Source organism: Rutidosis leptorrhynchoides, chromosome 4 (assembly GCF_046630445.1).
Source record: "Rutidosis leptorrhynchoides isolate AG116_Rl617_1_P2 chromosome 4, CSIRO_AGI_Rlap_v1, whole genome shotgun sequence".
Classification (NCBI taxonomy): Eukaryota; Viridiplantae; Streptophyta; class Magnoliopsida; order Asterales; family Asteraceae; genus Rutidosis; species Rutidosis leptorrhynchoides.
This window is the reverse complement of record NC_092336.1, coordinates 624,294,300-624,312,059: the sequence shown is the minus strand read 5'-3', so window position 1 is coordinate 624,312,059 and position 17,760 is coordinate 624,294,300.

Sequence of the window (17,760 nt, the reverse complement as noted above, 5' to 3'; positions counted from 1 at the left end):
AAATGGCATGCGTTTGTAAGCAAAAGTACCATAAGGGCACGTGAATGTGGTTTTTCTTGATCTTCGGGGGCTATTGGAATTTGAAAGTATCCGGAAAAACCATCTAGAAAACAATAGTAACTATTTCCGGCTAATCTTTCCAACATTTGATCAATAAAAGGTAAGGGAAAGTGATCTTTTCTGGTGGCGTCATTTAATTTTCTATAATCAATACAAATATGCCATCCTGTTACAGTCCTAGTAGGAATAAGTTCATTTTTCTCATTTGTAATGACAGTCATGCCACCCTTCTTAGGCACGCATTGAACTGGGCTTACACATGGACTATCAGAAATTGGATAAATTAAACCTGCATCTAGCAGTTTAATTATTTCCTTTTTAACAACATCTTGCATATTAGGATTTAGTCTTCGTTGGCGTTGCACATACGTTTTATGACCTTCTTCCATAAGGATTTTATGTGTGCAATACGAAGGACTTATTCCTTTAATATCATGAATCTTCCATACAATGGCTGGTTTATGAGCTTTCAACACAGAAATGAGTTGTGATTTCTCATTTTCAGTAAGAGAAGACGATATTATTACAGGTAATTCAGATTCACCATGTAAATAAGCGTATTCCAAATGGTTTGGAAGTGGCTTTAACTCTAATGTCGGAGGTTCTTCTACCAATGATTTATATCGATATCTGTCTTCTTCTTTTAGCATTTGAATTTCTTCTGTTGTTGGTTCATATCCATTAGCCATAAATGTAGCTAACATTTCAGCTTCATCAATTGGTTTAGTTCCTTCTCCTAAAGAACATTCTCTTGTTCCTTGTAATTCTGGAAATTCTTCTAATAATTCTGCATGTGAATCTATAGTTTGAATATGATAACATGTATCATCTGCAGATTGCGGTTGTTGCATTGCTCTATCAACTGAAAAGGTAACACTCTCATCCTCTATACTTAGGGTCAGTTTCTTACCAAACACGTCTATCATTGCTTTAGCCGTGTTTAAGAATGGTCTTCCTAATATGAGAGGAACTTGAGAATCTTCTTCCATGTCCAGAACAACAAAATCTACTGGAAATACTAAAGTACCAACTTTAACTAGCATGTTCTAAAATGTCCCGTTCTAATTGATTAAAAACGTTCCATATTAATTGATTTCGTTGCGAGGTTTTGACCTCTATATGAGACGTTTTTCAAAGACTGCATTCATTTTAAAACAAACCATAACCTTTATTTCATCAATAAAGGTTTAAAAAGCTTTACGTAGATTATCAAATAATGATAATCTAAAATATCCTGTTTACACACGACCATTACATAATGGTTTACAATACAAATATGTTACAACAAAATAAGTTTCTTGAATGCAGTTTTTACACAATATCATACAAGCATGGACTCCAAATCTCGTCCTTATTTAAGTATGCGACAGCGGAAGCTCTTAATAATCACCTGAGAATAAACATGCTTAAAACGTCAACAAAAATGTTGGTGAGTTATAGGTTTAACCTATATATATCAAATCATAATAATAGACCACAAGATTTCATATTTCAATACACATCCCATACATAGAGATAAAAATCATTCATATGGTGAACACCAGGTAACCGACATTAACAAGATGCATATATAAGAATATCCCCATCATTCCGGGACACCCTTCGGATATGATATAAATTTCGAAGTACTAAAGCATCCGGTACTTTGGATGGGGTTTGTTAGGCCCAATAGATCTATCTTTAGGATTCGCGTCAATTAGGGTGTCTGTTCCCTAATTCTTAGATTACCAGACTTAATAAAATGGGGCATATTCGATTTCGATAATTCAACCATAGAATGTAGTTTCACGTACTTGTGTCTATTTTGTAAATCATTTATAAAACCTGCATGTATTCTCATCCCAAAAATATTAGATTTTAAAAGTGGGACTATAACTCACTTTCACAGATTTTTACTTCGTCGGGAAGTAAGACTTGGCCACTGGTTGATTCACGAACCTATAACAATATATACATATATATCAAAGTATGTTCAAAATATATTTACAACACTTTTAATATATTTTGATGTTTTAAGTTTATTAAGTCAGCTGTCCTTGTTAGTAACCTACAACTAGTTGTCCACAGTTAGATGTACAGAAATAAATCGATAAATATTATCTTGAATCAATCCACGACCCAGTGTATACGTATCTCAGTATTGATCACAACTCAAACTATATATTTTTTGGAATCAACCTCAACCCTGTATAGCTAACTCCAACATTCACATATAGAGTGTCTATGGTTGTTCCGAAATATATATAGATGTGTCGACATGATAGGTCGAAATATTGTATACGTGTCTATGGTATCTCAAGATTACATAATATACAATACAAGTTGATTAAGTTATGGTTGGAATAGATTTGTTACCAATTTTCACGTAGCTAAAATGAGAAAAATTATCCAATCTTGTTTTACCCATAACTTCTTCATTTTAAATCCGTTTTGAGTGAATCAAATTGATATGGTTTCATATTGAACTCTATTTTATGAATCTAAACATAAAAAGTATAGGTTTATAGTCGGAAAAATAAGTTACAAGTCGTTTTTGTAAAGGTAGTCATTTCAGTCGAAAGAACGACGTCTAGATGACCATTTTAGAAAACATACTTCCACTTTGAGTTTAACCATAATTTTTGGATATAGTTTCATGTTCATAATAAAAATCATTTTCCCAGAATAAAAACTTTTAAATCAAAGTTTATCATAGTTTTTAATTAACTAACCCAAAACAGCCCGCGGTGTTACTACGACGGCGTAAATCCGATTTTACGGTGTTTTTCGTGTTTCCAGGTTTTAAATCATTAAGTTAGCATATCATATAGAAATAAAACATGTGTTTAGTTGATTTTAAAAGTCAAGTTAGAAGGATTAACTTTTATTTGCGAACAAGTTTAGAATTAACTAAACTATGTTCTAGTGATTACAAGTTTAAACCTTCGAATAAGATAGCTTTATATGTATGAATTGAATGATGTTATGAACATCATTACTACCTCAAGTTCCTTGGATAAACCTACTAGAAATGAAAAAAATAGATCTAGCTTCAAAGGATCCTTGGATGGCTTGAAAGTTCTTGAAGCAGAATCATGACACGAAAACAAGTTCAAGTAAGATCATCACTTGAAATAAGATTGTTATAGTTATAGAAATTGAACCAAAGTTTGAATATGATTATTACCTTGTATTAGAATGATAACCTACTGTAAGAAACAAAGATTTATTGAGGTTGGATGATCACCTTACAAGATTGGAAGTGAGCTAGCAAACTTGAAAGTATTCTTGATTTTATGTAACTAGAACTTGTAGAATATATGAAGAACACTTAGAACTTGAAGATAGAACTTGAGAGAGATCAATTAGATGAAGAAAATTGAAGAATGAAAGTGTTTGTAGGTGTTTTTGGTCGTTGGTGTATGGATTAGATATAAAGGATATGTAATTTTGTTTTCATGTAAATAAGTCATGAATGATTACTCATATTTTTGTAATTTTATGAGATATTTCATGCTAGTTGCCAAATGATGGTTCCCACATGTGTTAGGTGACTCACATGGGCTGCTAAGAGCTGATCATTGGAGTGTATATACCAATAGTACATACATCTAAAAGCTGTGTATTGTACGAGTACGAATACGGGTGCATACGAGTAGAATTGTTGATGAAACTGAACGAGGATGTAATTGTAAGAATTTTTATTAAGTAGAAGTATTTTGATAAGTGTCTTGAAGTCTTTCAAAAGTGTATGAATACATATTAAAACACTACATGTATATACATTTTAACTGAGTCGTTAAGTCATCGTTAGTCGTTACATGTAAATGTTGTTTTGAAACCTTTAGGTTAACGATCTTGTTGAATGTTGTTAACCCATTATTTATTATAACAAATGAGATGTTAAATTGTTATATTATCATGATATTATGATATATAATATATCTTAGTTTGATATATATACAGTTAAATGTCGTTACAACGATAATCGTTACATATATGTCTCGTTTCGAAATCATTAAGTTAGTAGTCTTATTTTAACATATGTATTTCATTATTAATACACTTAATAATATATTTACTTATCATTTAACATAATTAACCAAGTGTATCAATATCTTAATATGATTCATATGTACCTAGTAAGACGTTGTTATAACGATAATCGTTATATATATCGTTTTCGAGTTTCTTAAATTAATAGTCTCATTTTTTATGTATATAACTCATTGTTAAAATACCTAATGAGATACATACTTATAATAAAATCATGTTAACTATATATATAACCATATATATGTCATCGTATAGTTTTTACAAGTTTTAACGTTCGTGAATCACCGGTCAACTTGGGTGGTCAATTGTCTATATGAAACCTATTTCAATTAATCAAGTCTTAACAAGTTTGATTGCTTAACATGTTGGAAACACTTAATCATGTAAATAACAATTTCATTTAATATATATATATAAACATGGAAAAGTTCGGGTCACTACAGTACCTACCCGTTAAATAAATTTCGTCCCGAAATTTTAAGCAGTTGGAGATGTTGACGTATCTTCTGGAAATAGATGCGGGTATTTCTTCTTCATCTGATCTTCACGCTCCCAAGTGAACTCGGGCCCTCTACGAGCATTCCATCGAACCTTAACAATTGGTATCTTGTTTTGCTTAAGTCTTTTAACCTCACGATCCATTATTTCGACGGGTTCTTCGATGAATTGAAGTTTTTCGTTGATTTGGATTTCATCTAACAGAATAGTGAGATATTCTTTAGCAAAACATTTCTTCAAATTCGAGACGTAGAAAGTGTTATGTACAGCCTCGAGTTGTTGAGGTAACTCAAGTCGGTAAGCTACTGGTCCGACACGATCTATAATCTTGAATGGTCCAATGTACCTTGGATTTAGTTTCCCCCGTTTACCAAATCGAACAACGCCTTTCCAAGGTGAAACCTTAAGCATGACCATTTCTCCAATTTCAAACTCTATATCTTTTCTTTTACTATCCGCGTAGCACTTTTGTCGACTCTGGGCGGTTTTCAATCTTTGTTGAATTTGGATGATTTTCTCCGTAGTTTCTTGTATTATCTCCGGACCCGTAATCTGTCTATCCCCCACTTCACTCCAACAAATCGGAGACCTGCACTTTCTACCATAAAGTGCTTCAAATGGCGCCATCTCAATGCTTGAATGGTAGCTGTTGTTGTAGGAAAATTCTGCTAACGGTAGATGTCGATCCCAACTGTTTCCGAAATCAATAACACAAGCTCGTAGCATGTCTTCAAGCGTTTGTATCGTCCTTTCGCTCTGCCCATCAGTTTGTGGATGATAGGCAGTACTCATGTCTAGACGAGTTCCCAATGCTTGCTGTAATGTCTGCCAGAATCTTGAAATAAATCTGCCATCCCTATCAGAGATAATAGAGATTGGTATTCCATGTCTGGAGACGACTTCCTTCAAATACAGTCGTACTAACTTCTCCATCTTGTCATCTTCTCTTATTGGCAGGAAGTATGCTGATTTGGTGAGACGATCAACTATTACCCAAATAGTATCAAAACCACTTGCAGTCCATGGCAATTTAGTGATGAAATCCATGGTAATGTTTTCCCATTTCCATTCCGGGATTTCGGGTTGTTGAAGTAGACCTGATGGTTTCTGATGCTCAGCTTTGACCTTAGAACACATCAAACATTCTCCTACGTATTTAGCAACATCGACTTTCATACCCGGCCACCAAAAATGTTTCTTGAGATCCTTGTACATCTTTCCCGTTCCAGGATGTATTGAGTATCTAGTTTTATGAGCTTCTCTAAGTACCATTTCTCTAATATCTCCAAATTTTGGTACCCAAATCCTTTCAGCCCTATACCGGGTTCCGTCTTCCCGAATATTAAGATGCTTCTCCGATCCTTTGGGTATTTCATCCTTTAAATTTCCCTCTTTTAAAACTCCTTGTTGCGCCTCCTTTATTTGAGTAGTAAGGTTATTATGAATCATTATATTCACAGATTTTACTCGAATGGGTTCTCTTTTCTTCCTGCTTAAGGCATCGGCTACCACATTTGCCTTCCCCGGGTGGTAACGAATCTCAAAGTCGTAATCATTCAATAATTCAATCCACCTACGCTGCCTCATATTCAGTTGTTTCTGATTAAATATGTGTTGAAGACTTTTGTGGTCGGTATATATAATACTTTTGACCCCATATAAGTAGTGCCTCCAAGTCTTTAATGCAAAAACAACCGCGCCTAATTCCAAATCATGCGTCGTATAATTTTGTTCGTGAATCTTCAATTGTCTAGACGCATAAGCAATCACCTTCGTTCGTTGCATTAATACACAACCGAGACCTTGCTTTGCTGTGTCACAATAAATCACAAAATCATCATTCCCTTCAGGCAATGACAATATAGGTGCCGTAGTTAGCTTTTTCTTCAATAACTGAAACGCTTTCTCTTGTTCATCATTCCATTCAAATTTCTTCCCTTTATGCTGTAACGACCCGGAAATTTCCGACCAAATTTAAACTCTAATCTCTATATGGTTCCGACACGATAAGCAAAAACCCTAAAGTTGACCCGCACCTTTTTCGATCATTCTATACTTATAAGATTAATATTTACATAAATTAAACCTTACCAACATGATAAGCAATCCAAATTGTTGAGATTTATGTTTCCGAAAAGAGTTTTACACAACGTTTGACCGTCTAGTTTGACCGATGATATCACGAACTATACAATATATGATAATTATACGTTTGTGTATATATATGTATATATACATATTTAACATGATTAATGAATGTTTTAATATCTCATTTTGTATTAATAACAATAAGTTATAAGTATATTTTGAAACTACTAACTTAAGTTTTCAAAACGATAACTATACGTAACGTTATTTGACATAAATACTTAAGACTTATAATGTTTATACATATATCGTATAAGTAATGTATTTAATCACTTTTAAAGACTTAAATACATAAAATCATATAAGTGTATTCACAAAAGATAGCTATATTTGAATCCTCATTCCATTTTTCACAAAATTTCTATACGTATATCTAGAGTATTTGTACTCGTATCATACCTAGCTTCTATACGTATTTACTATTGGTATATACACATCAAATCACCACCTAACCAGCCCTTGTTCATGCCTTATGTATAAGGTAATTACTTTTGAATAATTGTAAGACTAATTACAAAAATACAAACTAAAAATTTGTCCATGTCTACTACATAAACATTTTTTTAGGAGTATATATGTATCCTCATTTTGTTTCATTTTTACTTCCATTCTCTAGCTAAAAACACCCACACTCTCAAGAACATTAAACTCCATAAACATTCAGAAAAGTTCCATGAAGATCTAGCTTCAAAAACCTTACTTAAACACCATAAGAAAACCATACAAAAACACTTCAAGAAATCCTTCCAAGAACACAAACTTACTTCCAATCTTTCATCCACTTCCATCACCCTTTTGATTCTAGTTTCTTACTCCTCTTTTACAGCAACCTTGTCCAAGGAACTTGAGGTAGTATCTATGTTCATAACCTTATTCGATTCATATATATATAGCTATCTTATTTTGTGGTATAAAAGTTTAACAACAAGAACATAGTTTGAATGTTTTCAAACTTGTTTGCAAACTAAATAGATCCTTCTAACTTAACTTTTAAAATACTTCAATACCTGTAATATAACTTAAATATATGCTAATTTAACAAGGTATAATTTGGTTTTTCAAAGAATATCTTAAAAACTGTTTTTACGACGTCGGAGTGCCACCGGGGACTGTTTTGGGTTGGATAATTAAAAACTATCTTAAACTTTGAGTTGGAGGTTTATGTTCTGGAAAAATGATTTTTACTATGAATATGATAACACATAAAAATTTCATGATTTAATTCAAAGTATAAGTATTTTTAGAAAAATAATCATTTAAGGTTGTTTAAATAAAGGAAAATGTTTAACTTCATAAGTTTCACTAAAGTTTCACCTATGCCGTGTGATTTTGAATACAAACCAAGGTATTTTCAGTTCATAGTCTTAAAGAGGGACTCGATCCAAGGAGATGGCAAGTTGAATCAACGAAAACGGATTTGTAACGAAGAAACTATGACCGAAACAAAATTGGTTATCCAAGACTTGTTTAACTTCGGGATTAATTGGGAAAAATTAAATAAAATCACATCTTTCTAAAATAACATGATATTTTATATATATGTACTCATAATTCAATTTTATATGGTTCAGGATCACCCGTAAACAATACGAGAAGATTAATCATAAGATCCCATGATTGTACGCAACACGTCATTTGACAACACCGGTACTTTATGTACGCAACACGTCATTTGACAACACCGGTACCGTGGGTCAAGATTAATCTCGACCAATACATATACGATGAGGGTTTTATTTATTTCATTGGGGGTTTATTAAACATCTAAATATGAACCATTAAAATTGAATTACTAACAACGAACTGCTAACTACGGACTAAGGAATTATTCAAAGTATTAAAAGTATAACAAGTATATATATGTGACGTTTGTTTAAAAAAGAAAAGGTATTGATATATTATATATGGATAGGTTCGTGATATCAACCGGAGACCAAGTCAAATTATATATATATCTTCAAGACGAAAGTGAGTATATAGTCCCACTTTTAAACTCTAAATATTTCGGGATGAGAATACATGTATTTTATGTTTTACATTATGGACACAAGTAACTGAAAAATATATTCTACGTTGAGTTGTACCACTGGCATACTTCCCTGTAGCTTGGTAACTAATATTTACAGCGGTATTGTAAACGCGAATCCTGTTGATAGATCTATCGGGCCTGACAACCCCAACCGGACTGGACGACCAGTATTCAACGGTTGCACAGTACTTCGTTTCGTGACTACACTTGGTACAGTGTAGTAAGATTTCATATTAAAGGGAATATGCGACGTGATTAATTGTTAAGTATGGTTACCAAGTGCTCAACCACTTAGAATATTTTTATTAAAATGTTTATATATGAAATCTTGTGGTCCATCGTTATATCGCTGCTAGCATCAAACCTATATATCTCACCAACTTTATATTGACGTTTTAAAGCATGTTATTCTCAGGTATGAATTAAGACTTCCGCTGTGCGTTAGCTCATATTAAGGATACTAGTTGGGACCATTTAAGCCATGATACAAGAACGTTGCATTCGAGTCATTGAAGATCATTAAAGACATTTATTAAGTAAATGACAGTTTAGGTCATTTGGATATCGAGAAATGTTTGACGAGTTTATTAATTTTTTTTATGTAAAGATAGATTGCCTTTTAAGAATAAATGCAACGTTTGTAAAATGTATCATATAGAGGTCAAGTACCTCGCGATGTTATCAACTGTTGTAATTCGTTTGTAATCAATATGGACATCGTCCGGATGATTAGTTTCGGATCCTTTCAGTTGGTATCAGAGCGTTGGTCTTAGCGAACCAGGCCTTGCATTAGTGTGTCTAACTGGTAGTTGTTAGGATACATTAGTGAGTCTGGACTTTGACCGTATCTACCTGCTAAAAAGTTTTGCTTATCATTTCTAGTCGGAAACCATCTGCTTATCATCCTTAGGGAGGTGCCTGCTTATCATTCTTTAGTCTAGACACGTCTTACTGCATCTAGTGCATCGATAGTGTATAGACAAAATTGATATCCTAGCGTATCTATTACTATAAACATTGCCCGACGAATTTCAAAGATTCTCCGTAATTCACGGGATTTCGGTATTATATATACATATGAAAATTATGTATTGAAGAGTACCAAACCCAACTCCTATAATCTATTCCAAACCAAAAAAATTCATTTCTCCAACTATACAAGATGAATTCTTCATCCAGTTCGAATTCCTCCGACTTCGATAGCTACGCCGACATGGATTTCCATTCGAGCTCCAAGAACAGCGTCACCGGAATGGATCAACCAATTTCCCATCATCTATTCTGGATGAACTGGGGATGGGTTCGTAATATACTAAATTTCTGGAGGCAAGAAGAAGGTGATCCATTTCATCCACCAAATTGCCCTCTTAACGATGAACCTGAAGCACTTACCGGCGAACCCATTCGAAACACCATTTTCTCGCTCATTTTTAGAGTATCTCGTCATGATTACATACTATCCCATATTTCAAATCTTGTTCATTCGCTCGTTCCAACCGTCAATCATCCCGGTATAATAGAAGAAGTCAACGAACTCCGTGCTCGGGTAGTGGTTTTGGAGAATATGGTGCGAAGGTTACAAACACCAACAGCAGCACCAGCAGCATAATCCGTACTACCATCGTCAACGCCGACAGTACCTTTATCACCCCAATCACAATCTCAACATCACAATATGTATCTCGAATATCAACATCACACGACTCAATATCTGTACTTCGAGTATGATCTTCGTTCTATATATCGTTCTACATCGATTATCTTCGCTTTACGTATCGTATGACGATTATGTAATTTCTAAAGTCTTAGAGATTATGTAATCTAGAATTAACGATAAATCAAATGAGTTTAATATCTTATTGACTCATTAAATCTATGATTATCTCTGAAGAAAATATATATGCAAGTATATTTTCATAAAGATAGTAATTAAAAATTCCTTCGTACAAACTATTAATGATGAAAATATTTTAACGGGTGGGTAGTACCCGAGGAATATTTAGAATTCACATTAATAAGTTATATTGTACATTCTTGAATCTGATTCAACGGTTATCTATTATCTTACTTACAACCACTGATATTCGTATCCGCTCACCCCAGAATAACCATTTTCAATCAAATTTCATATTCGGATTTTGACCTACCAGAATCCAACAAGTGGCATAAAGAAGAAAACATTGGACAATTAAAATGAATTAAAATGTTGATTGTAAAATATGAAACTAAACAATTCTTCAAGTTTGCCACTTGATTTTATCTTAAACCTCATTCGTAACTTGACGATTACAATTCGCATTCAAATCCTTTCATGATTTCTGAAAACACCCTGAACTATGAAGTAGCTCTTGAAATGCTGATGAAGCAGCAAAAACTGTAAACGACTTTAACAATCAAAAGATTGATGATAAAGAATGGTATGGTGGTAAAGCTGAGAAAAAGAGAAGGTTTGGAACTGGAAAACGGATTGAGCAAAGTATGAAGGAGGCCGTGAACAAATCATGAAAACAGAACCTGCCTTCAAAGGATCCAAATGATCCAGTGCCTGCTGAAACCGTTAGTAAGAACACTGCTCCTTATTCTAAACTTTTCAAGATGATATTCTTCACCATCATTTTATCTTAGATATTATAAGATATCTTCATTCGTTATACATATTTTTCATATTTCTGGAGATATTTTTACAACTATTCCTATCTGCGATCATTTAACTCTCCGTAACATCTGCGCTACAATATAAAAGAAACTGTGTTAGTTTCTAAATTCTGAAATCTCTAAGTTTAAAAATATGAATGTTTTGAAGTAGTGTTGGGAACTGATACATGAATTAGTATAATATAATGAAACTTGATCAACTTCATTATATTACAGTAAGTCATGTTAAGTTTCTAATGGAATGTGATGATTCACAGTACCGTCATCATGTGCCATGTTACACGGCTCTTACATTCTATCAAGTCTTCAAACATATTAGAACGTATCACCTTGATAGTTCTATTTTTTTTTCGGAATATTCGAGTAATTTAACGAATCAAGATCGTGCCATTACAATTTCATTCTAAAACCAATAGCAAGGTTCATTCCAAATTTCCTACCTACGAATTTTGGACCATTGTTCGCTTGGCTCGAGGACGGGAAGAAGAAATGAAGGGACAAAACTTCAGAATAGAAATAGGAACATAAACCACAGCAAATAAGAGAGAGCATTAACTGTGGATGACAATGATTTTAAGGGATGGGAGTAGGAACATCGAAATATAAGGGAAGGTATAAAACCTAACAACAACCCCGAAACTACAAACCGTGCATATCAATACGTATTGCAACGTAAAGGCACGGGAGAATTAAAAACATTATAATTCCAAGGAAAGGATAAAAGAGAATAGATTCTTCTGGTGATAGATGAAAAAGAAGAATGAAAGATATGAAAGTTAGAAATATAACAAGGGTTAGAATGGGATGGAGCATATTAGCGAATGTCTTAAAGTAGGAACTAAAGAGAAAGAATAGAAGATGTGGGAAGAAAGAAAGGGAAGGAGGTAAATTTATAGTGAAATATTCGACAAAGAAATCAAAACAGATTGCCGCGTTAAATCAAAGAAGATCCTGATCGCCGCAAAACTAAATCTTATTACATAAGATTTTCTTTAAAACCCTTAAATCCCGGAAATCGATCATAATCACGTCATCGGTTACAACAATTCTATATTTACTCATTTCACTCTTTTGTGATAGCTTCGCTCGTGCGTCTCACATAACCAAATCGTTTTATCTAAATCTTTCAATAATGATAAAATTTCATTATTACCTCATATTCGTCATGAAAACATTCCTATTGTTGTTTATGACAACCTCTACCAAATTTCGAGGACGAAATTTCTTTAACGGATGGGTACTGTAACGACCCGGAAATTTCCGACCAAATTTAAACTCTAATCTCTATATGGTTCCGACACGATAAGCAAAAACCCTAAAGTTGACCCGCACTTTTTCGATCATTCTATACTTATAAGATTAATATTTACATAAATTAAACCTTACCAACATGATAAGCAATCCAAATTGTTGAGATTTATGTTTTCGAAAAGAGTTTTACACAACGTTTGACCGTCTAGTTTGACCGATGATATCACGAACTATACAATATATGATAATTATACGTTTGTGTATATATATGTATATATACATATTTAACATGATTAATGAATGTTTTAATATCTCATTTTGTATTAATAACAATAAGTTATAAGTATATTTTGAAACTACTAACTTAAGTTTTCAAAACGATAACTATACGTAACGTTATTTGACATAAATACTTAAGACTTATAATGTTTATACATATATCGTATAAGTAATGTATTTAATCACTTTTAAAGACTCAAATACATAAAATCATATAAGTGTATTCACAAAAGATAGCTATATTTGAATCCTCATTCCATTTTTCACAAAATTTCTATACGTATATCTAGAGTATTTGTACTCGTATCATACCTAGCTTCTATACGTATTTACTATTGGTATATACACATCAAATCACCACCTAACCAGCCCTTGTTCATGCCTTATGTATAAGGTAATTACTTTTGAATGATTGTAAGACTAATTACAAAAATACAAACTAAAAATTTGTCCATGTCTACTACATAAACATTTTTTTAGGAGTATATATGTATCCTCATTTTGTTTCATTTTTACTTCCATTCTCTAGCTAAAAACACCCACACTCTCAAGAACATTAAACTCCATAAACATTCAGAAAAGTTCCATGAAGATCTAGCTTCAAAAACCTTACTTAAACACCATAAGAAAACCATACAAAAACACTTCAAGAAATCCTTCCAAGAACACAAACTTACTTCCAATCTTTCATCCACTTCCATCACCCTTTTGATTCTAGTTTCTTACTCCTCTTTTACAGCAACCTTGTCCAAGGAACTTGAGGTAGTATCTATGTTCATAACCTTATTCGATTCATATATATATAGCTATCTTATTTTGTGGTATAAAAGTTTAACAACAAGAACATAGTTTGAATGTTTTCAAACTTGTTTGCAAACTAAATAGATCCTTCTAACTTAACTTTTAAAATACTTCAATACCTGTAATATAACTTAAATATATGCTAATTTAACAAGGTATAATTTGGTTTTTCAAAGAATATCTTAAAAACTGTTTTTACGACGTCGGAGTGCCACCGGGGACTGTTTTGGGTTGGATAATTAAAAACTATCTTAAACTTTGAGTTGGAGGTTTATGTTCTGGAAAAATGATTTTTACTATGAATATGATAACACATAAAAATTTCATGATTTAATTCAAAGTATAAGTATTTTTAGAAAAATAATCATTTAAGGTTGTTTAAATAAAGGAAAATGTTTAACTTCATAAGTTTCACTAAAGTTTCACCTATGCCGTGTGATTTTGAATACAAACCAAGGTATTTTCAGTTCATAGTCTTAAAGAGGGACTCGATCCAAGGAGATGGCAAGTTGAATCAACGAAAACGGATTTGTAACGAAGAAACTATGACCGAAACAAAATTGGTTATCCAAGACTTGTTTAACTTCGGGATTAATTGGGAAAAATTAAATAAAATCACATCTTTCTAAAATAACATGATATTTTATATATATGTACTCATAATTCAATTTTATATGGTTCAGGATCACCCGTAAACAATACGAGAAGATTAATCATAAGATCCCATGATTGTACGCAACACGTCATTTGACAACACCGGTACTTTATGTACGCAACACGTCATTTGACAACACCGGTACCGTGGGTCAAGATTAATCTCGACCAATACATATACGATGAGGGTTTTATTTATTTCATTGGGGGTTTATTAAACATCTAAATATGAACCATTAAAATTGAATTACTAACAACGAACTGCTAACTACGGACTAAGGAATTATTCAAAGTATTAAAAGTATAACAAGTATATATATGTGACGTTTGTTTAAAAAAGAAAAGGTATTGATATATTATATATGGATAGGTTCGTGATATCAACCGGAGACCAAGTCAAATTATATATATATCTTCAAGACGAAAGTGAGTATATAGTCCCACTTTTAAACTCTAAATATTTCGGGATGAGAATACATGTATTTTATGTTTTACATTATGGACACAAGTAACTGAAAAATATATTCTACGTTGAGTTGTACCACTGGCATACTTCCCTGTAGCTTGGTAACTAATATTTACAGCGGTATTGTAAACGCGAATCCTGTTGATAGATCTATCGGGCCTGACAACCCCAACCGGACTGGACGACCAGTATTCAACGGTTGCACAGTACTTCGTTTCGTGACTACACTTGGTACAGTGTAGTAAGATTTCATATTAAAGGGAATATGCGACGTGATTAATTGTTAAGTATGGTTACCAAGTGCTCAACCACTTAGAATATTTTTATTAAAATGTTTATATATGAAATCTTGTGGTCCATCGTTATATCGCTGCTAGCATCAAACCTATATATCTCACCAACTTTATGTTGACGTTTTAAAGCATGTTATTCTCAGGTATGAATTAAGACTTCCGCTGTGCGTTAGCTCATATTAAGGATACTAGTTGGGACCATTTAAGCCATGATACAAGAACGTTGCATTCGAGTCATTGAAGATCATTAAAGACATTTATTAAGTAAATGACAGTTTAGGTCATTTGGATATCGAGAAATGTTTGACGAGTTTATTAATTTTTTTTATGTAAAGATAGATTGCCTTTTAAGAATAAATGCAACGTTTGTAAAATGTATCATATAGAGGTCAAGTACCTCGCGATGTTATCAACTGTTGTAATTCGTTTGTAATCAATATGGACATCGTCCGGATGATTAGTTTCGGATCCTTTCATATGCGTTAATGCAGTCAAGGGTTTTGCTATTCTGGAAAAGTCTTGGATGAACCTTTTGTAGTAACCAGCTAGTCCTAAAAACTGGCGTATGTGTTTTGGAGTTTTCGGGGTTTCCCACTTTTCAACAGTTTCTATCTTTGCCGGATCCACCTTAATACCTTCTTTGTTCACTATGTGACCGAGGAATTGAACTTCTTCCAACCAAAATGCACACTTTGAAAACTTAGCGTACAATTCTTCCTTCCTCAATACTTCTAACACCTTTCTCAAATGTTCACCGTGTTCTTGGTCATTCTTTGAGTAAATAAGTATGTCATCAATGAAAACAATGACAAACTTGTCAAGGTATGGTCCACACACTCGGTTCATAAGGTCCATGAACACAGCTGGTGCATTAGTTAAACCAAACGGCATGACCATAAACTCGTAATGACCGTAACGTGTTCTGAAAGCAGTCTTTAGAATATCATCTTCTTTCACCCGCATTTGATGATACCCGGAACGTAAGTCAATCTTTGAATAAACAGACGAGCCTTGTAGTTGATCAAATAAGTCGTCGATTCTCGGCAGTGGGTAGCGGTTCTTGATGGTAAGTTTGTTCAACTCTCGGTAGTCGATACACAACCTGAATGTACCATCTTTCTTCTTGACAAAAAAAACAGGAGCTCCCCACGGTGATGTGCTTGGTCGAATGAAACCACGCTCTAAAAGTTCTTGTAATTGGCTTTGCAGTTCTTTCATCTCGCTGGGTGCGAGTCTGTAAGGAGCACGAGCTATTGGTGCAGCTCCTGGTACAAGATCTATTTGAAATTCAACGGATCGATGTGGGGGTAATCCCGGTAATTCTTTCGGAAATACATCGGGAAATTCTTTTGCAATGGGAACATCATTGATGCTCTTTCCTTCAGTTTGTACTTTCTCGACGTGTGCTAGAATAGCATAGCAACCTTTTCTTATTAGTTTTTGTGCCTTCAAATTACTAATAAGATGTAGCTTCGTTTTGCCCTTTTCTCCGTACACCATTAAGGGTTTTCCTTTTTCTCGTATAATGCGAATTGCATTTTTGTAACAAACGATCTCTGCTTTCACTTCTTTCAACCAGTCCATACCGATTATCACATCAAAACTCCCTAACTCTACTGGTATCAAATCAATCTTAAATGTTTCGCTAACCAGTTTAATTTCTCGATTCTGACATATATTATCTGCTGAAATTAATTTACCATTTGCTAATTCGAGTAAAAATTTACTATCCAAAGGCGTCAATGGACAACTTAATTTAGCACAAAAATCTCTACTCATATAGCTTCTATCCGCACCCGAATCAAATAAAACGTAAGCAGATTTATTGTCAATAAGAAACGTACCCGTAACAAGCTCCGGGTCTTCCTGTGCCTCTGCAGCATTAATATTGAAAACTCTTCCGCGACCTTGTCAATTCGTGTTCTCCTGGTTCGGGAAATTTCTAATAATGTGGCCCGGTTTTCCACATTTATAACAAACTACATTGGCATAACTTGCTCCGACACTACTTGCTCCGCCATTACTCGTTCCGACACCATTTGTTCCTTTCGTTCTATTAACCCCTGGTCCGTAGACCTCACACTTCGCTGCGCTATGACCATTTCTTTTACACTTGTTGCAAAATTTGGTGCAGAACCCCGAGTGATACTTTTCACACCTTTGGCATAGCTGCTTCTGATTGTTGTTGTTGTTGCAGTTATTATTGTTGTTGGGATGATTGTTGTAGTTGCTGCTGTTGTTGTTGTTGTTGGGCCGTTTGTTGTAGTTGCGATTGATGTTGCGATTGTTGGGGTAATTGTTGCGATTATTGTTGTCATTGTTGTTGTTGTTGTATTGGTGATTCTTATCACCGTTTTCCTCCCACTTTCTTTTAACTTGCTTCACATTGGCCTCTTCAGCAGTCTGTTCTTTAATTCTTTCTTCAATCTGGTTCACTAGTTTGTGAGCCATTCTACATGCCTGTTGTATAGAGGCGGGCTCGTGTGAACTTATATCTTCTTGGATTCTTTCCGGTAATCCTTTCACAAACGCGTCGATCTTCTCTTCCTCATCTTCGAATGCTCCCGGACACAATATGCACATCGTCTTTC